At 36.5% G+C, this 21,538-nt stretch overlaps 1 non-coding gene across 1 annotated transcript; it reads left to right on the top strand.

Annotated features, from left to right (window-relative positions):
* The first annotated feature begins 8,339 nt into the window (after nt 1-8,339).
* Nucleotides 8,340-8,446, top strand: LOC136216138 (small nucleolar RNA R71). Its single transcript, XR_010683130.1, has one exon. It is a non-coding gene; the product is annotated as a small nucleolar RNA R71 (small nucleolar RNA).
* Nucleotides 8,447-21,538: the final 13,092 nt, after the last annotated feature.

Here is a 21,538-nt window from a genome sequence, read left to right as displayed (position 1 = left end):
GAAATAATCCATACGAATTAGAAATGAAAAAGATAGTACGTTAATATTCAAACATGAATAATAAAGAGAATTGCACAAAACATAAGTAAAAATATTGTACCAAACCGAATAAAACATAATAATAATAACGAAAATGAGTTAAAGAGAGAAACGATAAAACCTATCAAGGTGATGGTGGTGGAGAAGGCGTAGTCTCAACTCCTTGGCGTCGGAAGAAAGAGAGCATCCGGCGACGAGTAGACTTGTGCTCACGACGCAACGTAGTGATCCTTGAACTCATTTCGGCATTATTGGCAACGACTTCATCTAACCGCAAATTCATGTGACGGTTATGCTCGTTCATTTGTGTCAAAACACGTTGCCATCCAACTTGTTCTTCAACATTCGGTTCCACATTCGCTTGCTCGGTGGTATTAACATCAACATTCTCTTCCTCCTCTTCCTCTTCATCAAATTCCTCTTCATCCTCCTCATCATCATCTTGGGCACCTAAACCTTGAGAACCCGAGGCTTCACTACTCATGGTAGCAAAAACACGTCTTGTGCGATCCGCATAAGAGATAAAAGCGGGGGGTCCCAACTTCTTCAATAAATTGGCCCTTTGAAGTGCCGTGAGATCCAATGAAGGTAAACCAACATGAGACATATTTTGATAATCCGCTAATTCACCCCGAGCGCCCAAAACAATGCCGGTAATTAAATTACCCATAGGCACTTGCTTATTGCGGGACTTAGAAGCTCGAACTAAATTAGTAAATATCATCTCAATACTATCAATTGTCAAACCTTTAAAAATAGCATCAAACACAACCAAATCACGAACTTGCACTTTTGAACTTTCAACCCGACCAAATAAGGAGAATGATAAAAACTTGTGAAAGAAGAATACACAATCATCCTTAATTAGTTTACTAGATGTATTCTTTGGACTAAAAACATCTAAACCGGTTAAAGAATTCCAAACCGTGTGTGAATCAAAAGGCTTTCGCTTGGAATAAAAATTCCGAGTAGGAAAACCAAACCAACGGTTCATGGCCGCATATCCAACATCATAACGAACTCCATCACTACGAAAAGAGATAACTCCTTTCTTCTTATCATAGGTTAGAGTAACCAAAAACTCAATAATATGCGATTTAAGACTAGGAAAACGCATACTAGCAAATCGTTTCCAACCAAGAACGGTAAGAAATTCATCAATACGCTCGGTAAAGGAAAGTGTGTTTACCGTGTCGGTGTCAAAAAAGGCATGTCGACGAACTCTATTAGGACATTAGAGAATCTGCGATATTTGCGTCCTTCGGCTTCCGACGTAATATCGAACGGTGCGTCATATTGAACTCGTAATCGATTGATCTCGGTGGCCTTGGCTTTGTTTGCAACGGTCTTTTGTCTAGGCATATTGTTTTTGTTTGTGAAATTTGGGTGAAATAGATGAAATTTGTGTGAAATAGATGAAATTTGGGTGAAATAGATGAAGAAAATATGAAAGGATGAAGGTAAGAGTAAAAGATAATGGTGGTGAATTGGGGAAGAAGATGAATAGGGTAAATATTTATGGGGAAGATGAGTGAATCTTGTTATTGGGAAGAGAAAAGATGATTGATTGGTGTAAAAATAGGTGATATAAATAGGTGTAAGTATAGGTATTGATTAGGATAGGTAAATAGAGTAGTAAATAGAGTAGGAATAGGAAAAGATGGTGAAATTTCGCCCAATCCCGCACCTGCAGGTCGCAAGTCGCGACTGAGATTTTCAAAATCTCAGTCGCGACAGCAAGTGGGGAAAGGGCGAAATTTCGCTCAAAAATTCGTCCTTCGCTGTCTCAACTGAGAATTCGAAATCTCAACTGAGATTCTGAAAAATCTGGGTAAAATTGGGACTATTTGTGATGATTTTAACACGTCTAAACCAATTCCTCTTAAAATTAAGTGACATTAATGTTAAAATTAATACCTGAAACTGAAATAAACAAAACTGAAACATTAAATTAAAGGAAAACCAAAGGTTGTTCCTTAAATAAAAGAAAATAAACTAAGGAATTAATGCACTTTTATTTATTATAATCAATACCATGATATATATTTACAATAGAAACATTATAAAAACATAAATTACAATCAAACAATTATATATATATTAAAAACAACAGACAGAAACGCATAAAATATATCCCTAAGTAGATGACAGACGACGTGCATTGGCTCTGTTAATCTTCGCTTGAACGAAGACTTGCCTCTCTGGTGCAGAAAGGAATGTTGGACCAGAACGAAAAACTCGTTTGACAAGTCCCTCGTTCTCCAAGAACTCGTAGTCTAAAATCGGGAATGGTTCTGTATCAATCCAAGGAACAGAAATGGTTCCCTTGGCTCCTAAAATTATTCCACATATGATGTTGGCGAACCCAATCTTCCGTTTCTTCGAACGGGAAGCAGCAACTAACCCCTCCATTAGAATCTTCGAGGAGTTCACTGAGTTGCCTTGGAAAGTGTCGCCCAACATATAAAGATCAGTATCTTTCACAATATTGCTACTGACTCGACCAAAAAGGCTGTGACAGAGGAATTTATGCAGATACAACATGGAATTAGAATTAATGGATTTGTTGAAGGCAAGACGTGGATTGAATTGCCAAAAGCCTGTTAGCATCCTCCATATGTCTCTAGAAGTCATATCCCTTCCAGGATGGTGTTGAGTTGTGTCTCGGGGTGGAAATCCAAACCAATTGTGAAGTTCTGGATATCCAAAAGTGAATACCTCCCCCTCACAACGAAAACTGAGACGAACACGTCTCTTGTTGACGAACCTAACGGTGGAGAAAAATTCCAGAACCCAATTTCCAATTATAGGAAATTTCATAGAAACAAATTTAGACCAACCCAAATTAGTCAGATAGCGATCAATGTCTTCGCTTATCCCGAGTTCCTCGTTCAGAAACTCGTCCAGATACATCATGCCAAAGAACTGAGCATATCTGAATTGCATAAAGCGTTTCCCCTCGTCATGGTTATAAATGGGAAACCATGCACCATATCTATCGGAGATATCAACTTTCCCTTTTTGAGAAGAATTGTGTTTTTGAACATTTTTCAGAGACTTAATCATGTCTGTGAGAGAAAAGAAAATGAAGTCTGTAGGATTTGAGAATTTGAGAAAGAAATTCAGAAAGATGAAGTGAAATGGAAAAAGTCTGATCCTACAGGAATATATAAATCCTATAAGTGAAAGGTTGTGTCTGTTAGAAAGAAAAAAAGTGTCAAAGTGATACCTCTTCGATTTAACTGACAGAAAATTTTAAAGAAAGAAGACTATAATCCCTTACAGTTATTTCAAATGTATAAAGACGGAAAATCTCAACTGAGATTTTCGGAATCTCAACTGAGATTTCCAAATCCTGGAACATAGAAAATCTCAACTGAGATTTCTGCATGTATAATTTCTCAACAACACTTAACACTTAATGAAAATTTCATAACATGACTAAATTAAAATTTTAATGTGAACAAAACTCATTTGTACTTAATGATAAATATATAAAAATAAAAAATTAAAGTAAATAAATTAAATTAATTAAAAAAAACAAATAAATTAAAAAGAAAAGAATAAATTAAAAAGAAGAAGAATAATAATTATAAATATAAAATAAATAATAAATAAAAAAAACTATAAATTAAAAACATGAAAATCAAAGAAATTAATTTTTATAAAATTTATCCACGGATTCAATTGCTTGAATAGGAACTCCGTCGAAATAAATTTTGCAACGATTACCATTGACCTTAAATCGGTCGCCATTAGACTTTTCTAGCTCCAATGTTCCGTAATCAAATATTTTAACAACAAAAAATGGTCCAGCCCATCTAGATTTTAGTTTACCTGGAAATAACTTTAATCTAGAATTAAAAAGTAAGACCTTATCTCCAACATTAAAGTTTTTAATTTTGATTTTGGCATCATGCCACTTTTTAATTTTCTCCTTATAAATGCTCGCATTTTCGTAGGACAAATAGCGTAATTCATCCAACTCGTTTAAGTCAAACAAACGCTTTTTCCCTGCGCTTTGCAAATCATAATTAAGGGTTTTTATAGCCCAATATGCTTTATGTTCTAATTCAACCGGCAAATGACAAGTTTTACCATAGACTAATCTATAAGGTGTCATCCCGATAGGTGTTTTAAATGCAGTACGGTATGCCCATAATGCATCGTCAAGTTTATGTGCCCAGTCTCTTCTAGAAGACGAAACTGTTTTCTCAAGTATCCATTTGAGTTCTCTATTTGAAATTTCTGCTTGACCATTCGTTTGAGGATGGTACGATGTAGAGATACGATGGTGTACTCCGTATTTTTTCATAAGTAACTCAAAAGCTCTATTTACGAAATGAGTACCACCGTCGCTTACCATAACCCTAGGAACTCCAAATCGACAGAATATTGAATTTAAAAACTTAACAACTACTTTAGAATCATTTGTCGGGGTTGCAATTGCTTCAACCCACTTTGAAACATAATCTACGACTACTAATATGTAATTTTTGCCAAAAGAAGGAGGAAAAGGACCCATGAAATCAATTCCCCATACGTCGAAGATTTCAACTTCCAATATGTTCGTAAGAGGCATCTCATCTTTCCTTCCTATATTCCCTGTTCTTTGACATTTATCACAACGGATAATAAATGAACGGACATCTTTAAACAGAGTAGGCCAAAAGAATCCGCATTCAAGTATTCTAGCTGCTGTTTTGCTTACGCTATTATGACCTCCGTAAGCGCTAGCATGACATTCTAACATTATAGAGTCATGTTCAAACTCACTAACACATCTCCTAAGTATTCCATCGCCGCATGTTTTGAACAAGAATGGATCTTCCCAAAAATATTTCTTAACTTCTGAAAAGAATTTCTTCTTTTGCTGAGAAGTCAATCCATCTGGCACAACATGTGCGGCTAAGTAATTGGCTATATCCGCACACCATGGAGCTATGACATTTTGTACTTGCATGAGATGTTCATCGGGGAAATCATCTCGAATGCCTGATGTTTCACCGCTGGGACCGTTTTCATCCTCAAGTCTTGATAGATGATCAGCGACCAGGTTTTCAACTTCCTTTTTGTCTTTAATCTCAATGTCAAATTCTTGCAATAGTAAAACCCATCTAATAAGACGTGGTTTCACATCTTTCCTAGCAAATAAATATCTTAAAGCTGCATGATCAGTATAAATGATGACTTTAGATCCTAACAAATAAGATCGGAATTTATCACATGCAAAAACTACTGCTAACATTTCTTTTTCAGTTGTGGTGTAATTTAGCTGTGCACCGGACAAAGTGTGACTCGCATAATATATAACATGAAGTTTCTTATCCTTCCTTTGACCTAATACACATCCTACAGCTAAGTCACTCGCATCACACATAATTTCGAAAGGTAGATTCCAATCGGGTTTCGATATTATAGGTGTACTGACTAAAGCCGTTTTCAAAGTATTGAAAGCTTGTAAACAATCCTTATTAAAATCAAAAGTTGAATCCTTCATAAGCAAATTAGTAAGTGGTTTGGAGATTACAGAAAAGTTCTTTATAAACCGTCTATAAAAACCTGCATGACCTAAAAATGATCTTACTCCCTTAACAGTGGTTGGTGGGGGTAATTTTTCTATAACTGAAGTCTTTGCTCTGTCCACTTCTAAACCTTTTTCAGAAATCTTATGACCTAAAACAATTCCTTCGTCTACCATGAAATGACATTTTTCCCAATTTAATACTAAATTCGTTTCCTCACATCTAGACAATACTTTATCTAAGTTCTGTAAACACGCATCGAAAGAATCTCCATAAACTGAAAAATCATCCATGAAAACTTCCATTATGTCTTCAATGAAGTCATTAAATATTGCTGTCATACAACGTTGAAATGTTGCTGGTGCATTACATAGACCAAAAGGCATTCTCCTATATGCAAATGTTCCGTAAGGACATGTGAAGGTTGTTTTATCTTGGTCATCCGGGTAAATGTAAATTTGAAAGAATCCGGAGTAACCGTCTAGGAAACAGTAAAATGCATGACCGGTTATCCTTTCGATCATTTGATCAATGAAAGGTAGAGGAAAATGATCTTTCCTAGTAGCTTTATTTAGATTCCTATAGTCTATACAAACCCTCCAACCGGTGGTGGTTCGTGTAGGTATCAGTTCACCTTCATCATTTCTTACAACAGTTATGCCTCCCTTTTTAGGTACACAATGGATTGGACTAACCCATTCACTATCCGAGATCGGATAAATGATTCCATTGTCTAAAAGTTTAGTAATCTCATTTTTTACTACTTCTTTCATGTTCGGATTTAAGCGTCTTTGCCTATCTGCTTTAGGTGGCTTATCCTCTTCTAAGTGAATTCTGTGCATTACTATACTAGGATTAATTCCTTTTAGGTCTGAAATTTGTCATCCCATACTTCCTATCCTATTTCTAACAACTTCTTTCAATTTTTCTTCTTGATCGCTTGTTAATTTGTTAGAAATAATTATAGGTAGAGAATCGCCTTCGCCTAAGAAAGCGTACCTCAAATGACTGGGTAACTCTTTAAGTTCTAATTTAGGGGGTGTTACAATTGAAGGCGGAACTGGTCCATCTTCTATAATCAAAGGCTCTGGGTCCTTATCATCTAATTCCTCATCTATTATAGGTTCAATTATTTCTTCACTATGAATTACATCATTGACACATTCCTCGACTAAATCAAGTTTCATACAAGCGAATTCCTCCATAGGGTATTTCATCGCTTTGTTCATATTAAACTCGACCTTATCTTCTCCCATCCTTAAAACTACCTTCCCTTCCGACACATCAACTAGAGCGCGTCCCGTGTTCATAAACGGTCTACCAAAAATTAAAGGGCAATTCACATCATATGCAAAGTCTAAGATAACAAAATCGGTAGGAAAAATAAATTTATCGACTTTGACTAAAACATCTTCAATTATACCATATGGCCTCTTAGTGGTTTGATCCGCTAATTGCAAAACCATATTGGTACGTTTGATATCTTCTTCTAAACCTAACTTGTTAAAAATAGACAATGGCATTAAGTTTATACTTGCTCCTAAATCACAAAGACAACTTGGGAATTCAATATCTCCCAACTTACACGGAATAGTAAAACATCCGGGATCTTTGAGTTTAGTGGGCAAATTACTTGATACTATTGAACTACAGTCTTCAGTTAACGAAATGGATGAAATTCCTTCCCAACTGATTTTCTTCGAAATCAAATCTTTTAAAAACTTACCATAGTTAGGAATTTGTGTGATTGCATCCATGAATGTCAAATTGATGTGCAAATTTTTAAGTTTATCCAAAAACGTTAAAAGTTGTTTATCATAGTCCTTATTTCGAACTTTGTGCGGAAAAGGTGGTTTGGGTACAAAAGTTTTGGTACTTGTGTCAAATGGTGAACTATTTATGTTTAAGATATCTTCTTTGGATTTTGATAAATCAGTTCCTGGTAATGTTGCATCTTTGGGCATTTCAGGCCCTTGATAATTTTTCCCTGAATGAAGAGTGATAGCCTTCACCTGCTCTTTCGGATTTTCTTCCGTATGGCTGGGAAGACTTCCCTCCTTTCGGGATGGAATTGATTTAGCAAGTTGACCAATTTGAACCTCCAAATTATGGATGCTAGATGAGTGGTTTTTAATAAGCTGATCGAATTTATTTTCGATCCGTTTAAAACCATCGTCGTGATTACTTATTTTTCCACTTATAGCATCTATAAACTTGTCGATTTTAGAAGATAAAGTGCTAATCGTATCTCCTGACTGATTTTGATAATTAGTGGTACGATTTTGGTTAGCACTTGCATTATTGTTATTGTTATCTTTCCATTTAAAGTTAGGATGATTCCTCCATCCAGAATTATAAGTATTAGAATAAGGATTATTAGTTTGATTTTGCCTTTGGACAAAATTTACCTGTTCGATCTCACTCATATTTTCGTAATCCACATCCGTTTGGATTGGATTACCATTGGTATCGCGTGGTGCCATAAATTTGTCAATTTTGTGCGATAAAGCAGAAAATTGGGCTTGTAGCATCGCGACTGGATCAAGTTCAACTATACCTTTAACTGATGATGTGGTTGAGGATGATGGTTTTGCCACCGGCATATGTCCACGTTCCGCAGGCCACATACTGCTGTTGATTGCCATTTCCTCCAAAAGTTCTCTCGCTTGGGCTGATGTTTTCTTCATAAATAGCCCTCCCGACATAGCATCTAATGAACCCCTAGTTGTAGGATTTAGTCCATTGTAAAATGTTTGCATTAAAAGTTCAGCGGGTAATTGGTGGTGTGGGCATAAACGTTGAAGTTCTTTAAAACGTTCCCAAGTTTCATAAAGAGTCTCATTATCGTTTTGAGAAAAAGATGTCAACTCCTTTATGACTCTTGTGGTTTTTGCTAAAGGAAAATATTTAGATAAAAACGCTTGGGCTAATTGTTCCCAAGTGGCAAAAGTTGCGGCTGGCATAGAAGTTAACCATTCTTTGGCTCTATCCTTCAAAGTGAAAGGAAAGAGGCGAAGTTTGATTGCTTCTGCAGTCACATCTGGAATTTTAAAAGTGTCACAAATTTCTAGGAAATTTGTTAAGTGGGTGTTAGGATTTTCGTTAGGTAACCCGTAAAATGTTACATTATTTTGCAACATATTAAGCAAAGCTGGCTTAATTTCAAATTGATTTGCGGTGATTCTGGGTCTAACGATACTATTGGTTACACCGGCCACACCTGGCCTAGCGTAATCCATAAGTGTTGGTGGGTCTGCCATTTTTTCTGGCTCGGTATGTGTTTTTACTGGGGTCTTATTTTTGTTTTTCTTATTTTTCTTGTTCTTCCTAATGGTTTTCTCAATTTCTGGGTCTATAGGGTCTGGTACAATGCCTGAACTTCGAGAACTGTGCATGAACCTGAAATCTTGCACGAACCGAAACTACCTACAAAGCAGAATTTGAAAAATAAATAAATTAGTAAATGAAAAATTATTAAATTATAAAAGTTAAAATAAGTATGTTTAAACCTGGATTCGAAATAAAACACGAAAAATTTAAAATTTTGTCAAAAATTTTGGCGTTCCCCGGCAACGGCGCCAAAAACTTGTTGAGCGATTTCCTCAAGTGCACGGTATACGCTTGTAGTAATAAAAGATATCGAACCCACAGGGAACACTTTTTAACTAAAACTTTATTTAATTCGGTTTAATCACGTGTTTAGGTTTAATAAAAGAAATACGTTTTAATTGATGGAATTGGTTTTGGTAAATTAGGATTAGATAGAAGGATTATATTGAATTTAGAGAACAATTCCGTTTTGGAATTTTGATTATAAAGCAGATACTTCCGTAATCGGAATAAAATAGAACTTATTTTCATAAAGCAAAGAAAGCAACTTTAACTTTGTGAGATTATGGACATGTAAAAATATAGCGATATACTCAATTAAATGGCTTCGAACCATAGAAATCCCCCTGATGTTGAGATGATTCCTACCTTAATCAAACTAGTGTTTTATTTCTGATAAGCCGCGATCAGCGATCATGTCATCCATAAAAACTAAATTTGTTAAGTGTTCAACAAAGTTCTTATATGAATAAGATGGAATAGAACGTTTTAATAAAAACACCAATTTATCATTTTGAAAATCATTTTGTCAGAACAATATCAAAATAACAGCAGTAAGAATGTATTGAATAAATAAGTATATCATTAATGAAATGTGAATTTTCATAAGTTAACAGAGAAGTAGAAACTTGGATAGCATTGCAACGAAAACTTTGAGATCCGGGTCGTCAATCTTTCTCTCAAACTCTGTAGGTTCGTCAAACCTCATGCGCTTCAGCCGTCAATTCTTCTCGCTGGATCTTCGGAATAGAGACTGGTCTCGTCCACTATCAGAATGAAAACTAAACTAATACTGTGTTTATAACTAATCTAAATACAATTCGTGTACAACACGATTGTTTACAGAAATGAAATCTAACTTTCTGATTCTTTTCTGAATCAGAAACTCAACATAACAACTTTCTTCTCTAATTTCTCTAACTTTTCCAACCTAACCAACCTTGATTTCTGAAATGGATCACTTATTTATAGTTGTTGAAGGGTTGTAAATGTCGGGTCATGTCTGCTGGTGAAGGGTCGCTTTTATCCGAACGAACAGACACGTTTTTCCATTTTAAACATGTGTTTAGTGTGCAGGGAGGTTCACTGTCGCGACTGAGATTCTGAAAATCTCAGTCGCGATAGGGGGTATAGGGGCGAGCTTGAAACTTCGTTTTTCCCCCGAGCCGGCCTCCGTGAGTCGCGACTGAGATTCTCAAAATCTCAGTCGCGACAGAGAGATTATTCCCTGTCTTTCAACTGCTTTTCGTCCTCCTCGAGCGTTCTTCTGACTGATATGCATTCTCGGTACGTTTTTAAGGTTTTTCCTCCATTCTAGCTCCGTTTTTGCTCCTATTTGGATTTTACCAAATATTTAAGTACCTTGCATCAAAGAAGTAAATAAAGACGTAAAAGTATTCCAAATGAATATAATTAGCATGATTTCAATGTAAATTTAATGTATTTATGTATGATAATTTAGGTATATTTTGGGCTTAACATGGGTTCAACAATCTTGAGCATATTGGCGAGCTCTTCAAGAGAGGTATGTAAGTCATTCATCTGGTAGTTCATGGTGAACTGGGAATAACTTTCTGGGAGGGACGTAAGAAGTAAGTCAACACTTAGTTCATAATCCATCGCAAAGCCAATACTAGAAAGTTTGGTGATATAGCCAATCATCTTGACGCAATGTGTCATAACAGATGTGCCCTCTTGCATCCTGCAGCGAAACAACAGTTTTGATATTTCAAAACGTTCACAACGAGTCTGTTTCCCGAACAGCTCTTTCAAGTGCATGACAATAGAATAGGCATCCATCTCCTCATGTTGCCTTTGCAGATCTGGTGTCATTAATGCAAGTATGATGCACCCCACGTGTTCATCATCGGATCGATGCTTCTGATAGGCATCAATCTCTTCAATGGGTGCATCATCGGCCGGAACAGCGGGTATCGACGTATACAATACATACCTAATCTTTTCGAACTTCAAAACAATTTTGAGGTTACGAAACCAGTCGGCGAAGTTTGAACCATTCAATTAGTTATCGGTAAGGATATTTCTTAGATCGGTTTTCGACATGATTGTTTTAGAGTACGGTTTGTTTATAACCTGAGAGTGAGAAAAAGTGACGGATGTTATTCATTTGTTTAATTCATTTACAATCTAAATACGTTGGACTTTTATGTTTTTAAATTGCTCCCACTATTTTACCAAATTAATAACCCTCAATATTAATCCGAAGAATTACTCAAATTCTTTAATGGGCTAGGACCCTATCTAGCGAAGTTTCACCTTGAGTGACTGAACAAGCTAGCCCCATTCGATAGGTAGATTCGTGTAATCAATCATATCTCAATATGACTCCTAGGTTATTGGGTTACTAACCACATTAATAACTAATATATCTTTGATTATTAATCCTAATCATATTGCTTACTAGCTTTGAACAACATGAGTGACTCATCCAATTATTCTCGGATAGTTTAAGTCGTAACCTTATATTCGTGAAAAAGATTTTCGATAATTCAGGTGTTACCATAAGATCCCGAGCTTGAGTGACTCAACAACCCAAAGGCCCCCAGTATTGTCGGCTGAATTATAATATTAGGGAGGCAACTATTTTATAACTTGCTTATTGAAACTTTTATCAAATGAGGGATTTTATTTTAAGTCTTATAATCCAATCTAGTCTTGATTTGCTTCAGCATACATCAGACACTCATACATTCAACATTGAAAATTATGGACATATTTCTAAATTTATTCTGTTGAGCCAGAAACGGAATAAAGGGTCACCCTAGGGAAATACTAACTATTACATATTTCTCTTTGGGTCATCCGTCTTCTCCTTGGCGCCTTGAATTACAACAATATTCAATTTCTAAGAAACTTCAATTTATTTGAAGGGATTTGGATGAGAAGAGAAATACAAATAGAGAGTAAGAGAAGGCAGGACTCGCAGGTCCTATTTTAAAATACCAAAAGACTGAATAACTATTATAGAGGGTCTAATATGTCCATAACGCCAAACATGCAAAGACTCAATTAAATTAAATTTAATTGGTTAATTACAAAAACTATTTATGTAATATTTGAGTTAATCAAATTAACAACTTAAATTAATTTACATCCAATTTTAATCTTCTCAATTTTGTATCCTTTATATTTAATCTAATCAAATTGTAGCAAGTACATATTAGATTAATATAACATGTACAAAATCAGTATCATGCATATCCTAATTAATTCATATAACTCATTTAACGCTTTGAATTACTTATATCAAATATTTAGGTAAAACAAACTTTTAAATAAATTGATTTTGATAATCAAAACAAAGTTATTATATTCTGAAACACACACACACACATATATATATATATATATATATATATATATATATATATATATATATTTAAAACGGGCATGTTTAAAATATCCTTTTAAAATGGTACCATTGATCGGGCCGGGCTGATTTAATCGGCCCGTCCCTATCGTAACAGCTGCTGCCGTAGGGCAGCAGCAAGCCGGGCGGCGCCGCTGCCTCAGCAGCAGCAGTGTCACGCTACAGCTGGTTGCTGCCGCATGGCAGCAACCAGACGCAGTAGCGGGTCGGGGCTACACCGAAACACTACTCGTTTTATTTTTTTTAATACATATAATTGTTTTAAAACAGTTTTAAAACAGTTTCAAAACAATTTTTAGAATATATATTTAATCAGTTTTATCTTTTAGATTTAATAAAACAAAACGTTTTAATTATCTAACTATAAAACCTTTAATCTTTTGTTTAAACGATTATCAACCGAAATAATCAGGGACTATGCATAATCAATTTTAATTATCAAGTAATCAAAACTTATTTATCTTTAGATTAATTAAACTAACCAATTAATTAATTAAACTAACAATAAATCTATTCAATCTGATTGAAAAACCCTTTTATTTACATATATGAAATAACAGATTAACATAGGCTCTGATACCAATGAAGGAAAATAGACAAGCCTAGGCGTAGCGGAATAATAAAATTTTATCTATTTCCCTTTTCCAAGATCTGTTAATTGTTATTTCATATAAAGAGTGAAATACCTTTTATGAAGAACTATCTACAGTTGCAAACAAAGTGCCCACAACTTCTATATTCAATCTGTCAGCAACGAACGTTTTTGTTCAACACAGAAAAACAAAACTAATCAGTAATCAACCTTAATATATAGCAATCGCAATGACTGCCTCTAATGGAAATCGATATGAGATCAAAGAGAGAGTAAGAAATAATGTGAATTAGCCGAGACGAAGACGGAACGATTCCTCCTCCTTTCTTATTGTGTTGGTCGAATTTCTGGGGTTAGGGTGTCTATTTATAGACTTCTCAAAACCCTAATCCCAGTTGTGTTAGGTAATTAAATAATTAGAATCTCACTCGGAATAGGATTACTAATTAGATAATTAAATAAACACTTTATTATTATCTAAATAATAACTAATTATATCTAGATAATATTATTAATCAAATTAATAATTTAATTATTGTTAGGGATAATTAATTAGAGTTTCAATCTCATTAAAATCTATAATTGATATTATCAGATAATCCTTTAATTTAATTCACAACCATAATCAAATTATAATTATTAATCAAATTAATTTATCCCTAATTAATCTACAAATTTCGGCCCATATATAGTGTCTCACTAATTACATTTTTCGTCCTCTGGTTCCAAGTCCCATATGCGACCCATTATGTTCTTTATTGCCACTAGCCGTATATATCCTTTGAAATTAATTCATCACGATTATTTCAACATATATATAACGGAATACCGTCGCGAGCTGTTACTAGCAGAACCTATGATATTCCCCCCAGAGCAATTAAGAAGTCAGGTTGATAACTGACGTTAACCTTTCTACATTAGGTACAGCATAATACGATCCTTCATCAACTATATCTTGTTGGTCAATTCCTTATAACCATGGAACGTGTCAAGGTTACATATAACGAAGAGTCTGGTTTTACTTGTACAAGTTGAATTCACTCTGAAAGATAAGTTAAGTGAAATGTTCATTTCTACTCTTAACTCTATCACCTTACAAGGATTTCAGTTAATTCACCATAAGCGGCCATTTGGATATATCTCCCACTTATCGGGAGTGATGAATGCTCAATCTGACATTAATTATTCTGCAATTACTTTGTGTGATACCCAACCCTGCTCTCACACACTCCAGGCTCTCACCTGTTGGATCGTGCTCGCACAGAATCAAAGTATCAGACTCCATAATCCAGAATCACTAATTAGATAAATCAATCCATACTGTTATCTCAAGTCGGGTCCCAATCCTAATGAACTCCTTCACCAGATCCATGTAACTGTCTAGATATCTAAATATCTAAAGCTTGTGAGATCAGCTTCCTGTCTCGATAGAAAACACTGTTACATGCAAGTCTCAACAGTAATATGCCAACCCCTATAACATATTACTTGACTTGGGTTTACTTTAAGTCTATTGGTCTATTATAAAGTATAGTCTCACTTCATGCTTGTATGAACACTTTATAACTACTTAAATAAACTTAGGATTACTTTCTTTAAGAAAGATTTGTGCCTTTATATATAGTTACATTTTAATGTTATATATCTGATTAAACAAATGATCAAATAAACAATTTATTCATTAATATTAATATCCTAAAACAATTGTCTTTAGGACACTAAACTCCAACATGTATAATGTAAGTTTTTTGGATTGAATGTATGGACACTGAACGATTGTGATGCTTATTATTTATAGTGATATGATAGTGGTGGCTAAGTGAAAGGTCGTGAAAGGGGAAAGGTCTTTAGTGCGTTTAGGGTTTGTGTAATGATGTTGGTGTATTGACGATCTACTTTAGGTTTTGTGGATATCAAGACTTTGGGATTATAGGCCTAATAATGACTCCAAGATATGAAGATAAATCAAGATCGATTTGTTTCAGAATTTGGATATGTATTGGTTATTTTTTTAGTTTTAATTCAGAAATGTATGTGTACAAATGTAAATAAATTATGAGCATTGGTCTCCAATAAAATAAAAACCATTGATATACAGAATTTCATGTTCATATTTGAGTATGTTTCATTTTTTAGGTAAAAACCATAACTTCATACGAAGAAAAAGGCAAAAAGTGACATTTTAATTTTAAAAAATATCATCTAAACAATAATAAAAAGACATTAAAATAAATGAATCTTTCATCTGAAAATAAATCATTTGACATGATTGATTAAGACCTATGCCATCTAAAACAAGCTATAACGGCAGAAATTATTATACGAACTGTCATCGCAAATTCAATATGCCAATTTCCCACACGTCAATTTGACGGTTTTAATTATTAGTATGTCATGTGATGATATTAAAGGTGACAGTAGTAATAAATAAGTTTCATCGTAACAAGAGTACATACAAATATTCATTCAAACTAATCAAACTAATCATTAATCATGCAAAATGGTTCCTAACAGACGGAACATGGAGCGAATGGCTTTGCTACCAATATTGGTTTTTATTTTAACCTCTAAGGGATGGGTAATAAACCCTGATCTATCAATCAATATTCAACATATATAGGCTTATCTCTTGTAGTGTAGATCCATTGATTTGTAGCCGAGAAACGAATTGTGGCTTCTTATCACAGATCTAGATGAAGACTACACCAAATGAGCAATCACCATGGATTCACGAACTAAGAACACACACAGAGATGGAGGGGGCGATGACTAAGTAGGGAGAGAGGAGTGGAATTGTCTTTTGTGTTGGTCCCTTATAACGTAACAAGTTAGTTCCAAGGGGGGGATAGGAACTATTTTAAATTTTAGTACGTTAAGGCTGACTTCTTTCTCTTTGAAAAAGGATTACACAACGCGCTGAGTAAATTAAGACACTAGCTTAGTCAACTGGTGACTAAGTCAGCTTTTTTCTTTGAGTCAGGAGATAGCACTTGAGTCTATTCCTGAACTCAGATACTCAACACACACAACTCAGCGTGACCTCTTTACTTGGTCAGTTTTGTTTAAGCAAGCAATATATATATATATTAAGGAGTTTAAGGTTAGAAAGATGTTACTCAGCAGATTTATCTAGGTTCGGCCTCTAAGCCTACGTCCTGTCCCCGGAACACGTTCCGAGCTTTCAAATTCTCTACTGAGCTCTTTAACGGTAGAGCATCAAACCTTTTACAACTTAGAAGCTGAGTATAACAAGAGTACCTTCCTCTATACCTCTACTCACTCCTAATCTCTTGCTGAGTACTATAACCGAGTACTCAGCCTCTCCTTTCTAATCTCTAGAAATGATAAAGATTTGTCCTAAACAACAATTGCTAAGACACCTTAGATGATTGAATAATCACTCTAGACTTTTACACAAAAGATATAGAATTTGGTGTAAGTATTTGCTTTGCTTTTTCTCACAGAACTTTGAGTAGAATTTTGGTCAGCGTAATGGCTTGATAAAGTTCTGAGTTGAATGAAGCAACTGAAAGGCCCTATTTATAGAGACGTCTAAGGCATCAGTCATTTCGAATTTCGAAATAACCGTTGGAGGGAAACGGCTTCCTGTCGTTGTCACTCAGTCCTGCTCAGTGCTCTTGGCCAATCAGATTCAAGTATCTTATGTCTTCGGTCAGTGCTGAGCAGCTTTTAGTCAGTCCGGCAGAATGTCTCTCCATTTATGGTAAGGTCAACTAGACAGATTTCTGTGTCTTCTGAACTTTACCCAAAGTAGAAATACTTTGTCTGGAATTTGTTCTTGCTCAGTTGCTGTCTTGTACTCTTTTCGATACAACTCAGCAGCTTCGTTCCAAAGTTGTTCAACGAAGGTCATCTCGATCCTTCTTCCGCTGAGCTGCGTTTTGTACACTACGACAGCGTTTTGCACACGCGGGCCGAGTGGTCTTGATCTGTTTGACTTGGGCTTTGACTTCCGTATTGGGCTTTAAGCCTTTTAGTCTTTATGTCTTATAAACAATTTTAACTCAACATTGAACAAACACATTAGTGTAATAAATCAAAGCATTTAAACTTAGTGTGTTTAGAATATATTTAATTTTACTTAAACAATTTTGTCAAATCAAAATCATGTGGAAAGGTGTTTCAACAAACTCCCCCATTTTGATGTTGGCAAAACTATTCAGCAAAGAACTCAGTGTTGAGCTCCCCCATGATAGTTGACCTAATATTACTTAGCAGACTCCCCCGTCAGGGTAGAGCTACTGACTTAGTTTTACTCTAACCATTTTAAGGTTTAATCGAGTAAGTCTAAGGTCAGTTTTCAGATATAGGTCAGCTCATGGAACATATTCTATTTTACTCAGTGTTGAGCGGAAGATTTAACATTTAGAGAGCGCTGAGTATTTTATTGTTCAATGGATCTTATGAGACAGTGTTTAATAGACATTCAAGATAATGTCAAACATTTTATCATCATAGCATACAATCAACAAGTATTATAAGCAGTAAACACAGTTGATGTATTTGAAGATACCTAGTAGCATAATACTCAGCATCATATGAAATAACTTCAAGTTTGGATAAAAGATGCAAGTATTGAAATAAAGTAGTCAGCATATACAGCAAAAAGATAAGAAAAAAGAAACATAGAAACTACAAAGTAAAGAACAAGACTGTGTTAGCCTATTTCTATTTCTTCTTTTTTTGCTTAGACTGACTACTTCTAGCAGCCTCCTGCTGAGTCTAGCTTGTTCTTTCTCCCCCGTTTTGTCAGCATCGGGAGGAGGAGGAATTCTGAAGGAGTTGGTTAAGGCCGCGTTGGTCAGTACGGCGAACAGCTCCTTAAGCTTGTCGGCACTTTCATTGATGCCGTCGAAGATAACAACGCCTTCATCCAAGACCTCTTTAGGTATACCGAGTTCAGCTACGCTGAGCATGCTCAGTATGTAGGCTTGAGACTTACCCACCCAAGTAATTATATCTGACAGTGCAGCAAAAACTTGATGAAATGTCTTTAGCAGGGCTGAGTCATAATATTGACGCTGGATATTGTAATAACGCACATGGGTGAAAGTTTTTTGGGTAGTGACCAGTATCTTATTCTGCTTCATTTGGTCAGTGTCCATCTCTTGCTTATTCAAGTTCAGCAAACGAGCTGCTTCACTAATTTCCTCCACCGAGCATTAAGAGTAGGAAGCCAGCTGATGGTTGGTCTTGGTTTGCTCAGTGTGGAGCTGGGCAAAGAGCATCTTAACTTCATCAGAAGTTGCATATTGAGTGTTCGCAGCTGACAAGGTCTGGAATTGTCCTTGAAGAGTGTTAAGATGTTGAACCGTTGTCAGTTGGAGCTCAGCCAGCTTCGTTATTGAGTCCTGCTTGGGCTGTTGTGATTGAATTGAGATCATATCACTTAGCAGATCCTTCAGTCCTTTAACTTCATTTAAAAGCTGAGTGACTTGGGACAGCTGAGTTGACGCATTGTTGGTAGACCCAGCAGTAGGTTCAGCATTTTGATGAAGATTTTGGATTAATGACTGCACTGAGTTGATGAGTTGTCTACCAGACTCGGTGGCATGCAGATAGCTGAGTGATCCTTCATCAGGTTGCCTAGTTTCCTCAGTGTGACCAGTTGATGGAGGAGTCGAATTTTTCTCAGTGACGACATGGTCAGTGACTGGAAGGGGGTTTGCAATCTGCACTTGGTTCTCTTAGAGAGATGATTGATCGGCAGGAATGATGGTTGGTGCAGAAGTAGGCTGACTGGGTTTAGTGCTGAGAGTGGCAGGAATTTCCTTAGTCAGCACATTGCTTGGAGCAGCAACATTATCGAGAACTTGCTCGGTTTGGCTTGTAGGGTTGGTAGAAGCATTCAAGTCGGCTTGTTCCTGTAGTGAAGAAACAGAGGCTTGCTTTTCAAGAGAAGCTGGTAGAGACGCAGAAGTTTGTTTGCTGAAAAACTTTAGCTTAAGTGTAGAAGGATCTTTGGTCGGCTTCGGAACAGGAAGGTCAATGACAGTTGTCTGACTTGCCTTTACTAGTCTTCTTCTTCGAGGAGGTGTAGTGGCAGCTGGGATAGACTCTACTGAGTGAGGAGGAGAAGTCTCTTCTTGATCAGCATTAAGCTGGTCAGTTTATTCTTGTTCTTCTTCTGCAGCCAACTCAGTATTAGTTGGGTCAGCAGCTTCCTCTCCACTGGTTGCCTCCTCAGTGTTATCCTGATCACTTTCTTCTTCCTCCTGTTGATCATTCCCTTCGTCTTCTTCTAGCTCTTCTTCAACCTGTGTGATGAACTGATCATCCAGTTGTACATCGTCTTCTTGATGCTCAGCTTCAGTTCCCTGACATTGTGTGAAGTGAGAGTCACTAGGATTAATGAAGTCAGTGGGGATAGCATCAATAGGGGTCAGCTCTGAAGACTTCTTCTTCTTCAGAGGTTGCTCATCAGCATCCATTCTTTCTTCTGTATCAGGCTCATCTTGCCTGCTTCTCTTCTGAGCTGACTTAGTTTTCTCTTGACCTTTTTGAGCAGCTGACTTTAGCTTCTTGGCCGGAGACTCAGCATCTTTTGAAGGAGTCCCAACAGCTTTCCTTTTTGCAGGCAGCTGGAGCCTTTGTTCTTTTGCCCTTCTTTGGGACAGTCTCCTCAGCAGGCTGATCACCACCTTTGGCTTTCTTAACCGGTTGGTCAAACTTCAAGGCACGTAGCGCAGCAGCTGTTATCTCAGAGCCTTGGGCCTTAGTTTCCTCGAATAGGTCAATCTGATGGTCTATGAGGATTCTGGTTATGAGTGAGCCCAGCCTTAGAGTTCCAGTGCTCCTTTGGAAGCCGGCAATTAAGAATACTGGCATGTTGATGGGCTTGTAGGTCAGCATATGCCATATGAAGCATTGCTCGAAGTTTGTTGCTGAGCTGGTGCAATTTATCTTTGGGAAGATATAATTGGTCAGCAGGTAGTGTGCCATCTTTTGGTGCTGGCCCATTGAGGAACTGGAGATTTCTCTAGAATGGCCAGCGGGCTTGCAAAAGGTTGCAGAGTACCCAGTTCCTTTATGATCACCAGTCCTCCTCAGTTTTGTTCCTTCATTCTTCAGTTTCAGCAAGTAGGTAGGTAGGGTTGACAAAAATTGTTTTCTCTTTTACCACAGTTACTAGGTAGTCCTGGTTATCGTCAGCAACCCACAGATTATGGTAGAATTCCCTTACTAAGTCAGGATAAGTTGGATCTCTGATTGAGAACAGCTCCGTCCAGCCATTCTTCGATATCCATTCACAGAATAGTTGCTCGGTTTCTAGGAAAGCCTCAGAGAACCATCTTGAGAAGTCTATCTTGCACTCTCTAACGTCTTCGAAGACCTTAGTATAGGTTCTGACTTTGGTCGGCTTTCCTTTAGAGGAGGTGGCTTGGCCAGCTTTGCCTTTGCTCGGTGTAGTGGCCTTAGTCGTTTCAGGCGGAGTAGAATGCCTGGAAGGTTCATCGGAACTGGTCTTAGGGTGACCGGCACCGGAGATGTTTACGGAAATCTTAGTCATAGTTTCAGAGAGGGGTTTGGAGGTTTTGAGAGTTTTTAGAGAGAAAGTGCTTATGCCAGAGAATTCGGTAAGTGTAAAGAGATAAAAATGGGGATTTGCCCATTATTTATAGCTGTGAAAGGTGGATCTTATCGAATCCATGTGTCAGTTTTGCCTTGGGATTGTCAACCGATAAGGATCCTGGCTTTTATGACACATTCGATGCATACATCATCCTAGGTGGCTATTCGCGTGCTTTAGCATTAAATGCAACGGATCTTGTACTCAGCGTTTAGAATTCTAAACGTTCTATATTCTGAGTAGTCAGTTTTATACAAACAGATGGTTTAAGTAGTTGGTTGCTCAGTTTGAGATAACTACTCAGTGCGCATATTTGCTCAGTATGTGATATTCATTCATTTAGCATTAAACACTCAGCATACATCTATCCACTTAGCAAGAAATAGCATAAGTCATTCAGCATGGTAATTCACTCAGCATGAATATATATTAAGAGCTGGAATTTACTGAAGAGGATTAAACATACCAATGGCTTCTCTCAGTATGCTGAACTGCTCACGAGCCAGTGGCTTTATGAAGATATCCGCAAGCTGCTCATCCGTTGGGACATAGGTCAGCTTTATCTCACCCTTAAGTACATGGTCTCTAATGAAGTGATGTCTGATGCTGACATGCTTCATCCTGCTGTGCTGAATTGGGTTCTTTGATAGATCAATTGCACTTTTGTTGTCACATTTGACCTCAATTGTCTTTGTTTGAACACCATAGTCTTCAAGCTGTTGCTTAATCCATAGGACTTGAGCAACACAGTGTCCAGCAGCAATGTACTCAGCTTCAGTGGTAGATAAGGC

The sequence above is a fragment of the Euphorbia lathyris genome, chromosome 1 (assembly GCF_963576675.1).
Source record: "Euphorbia lathyris chromosome 1, ddEupLath1.1, whole genome shotgun sequence".
NCBI classification, from domain to species: Eukaryota; Viridiplantae; Streptophyta; class Magnoliopsida; order Malpighiales; family Euphorbiaceae; genus Euphorbia; species Euphorbia lathyris.
Note: the sequence above shows the minus strand (reverse complement) of the source record. Positions and strands in the feature narration are given on the sequence as shown.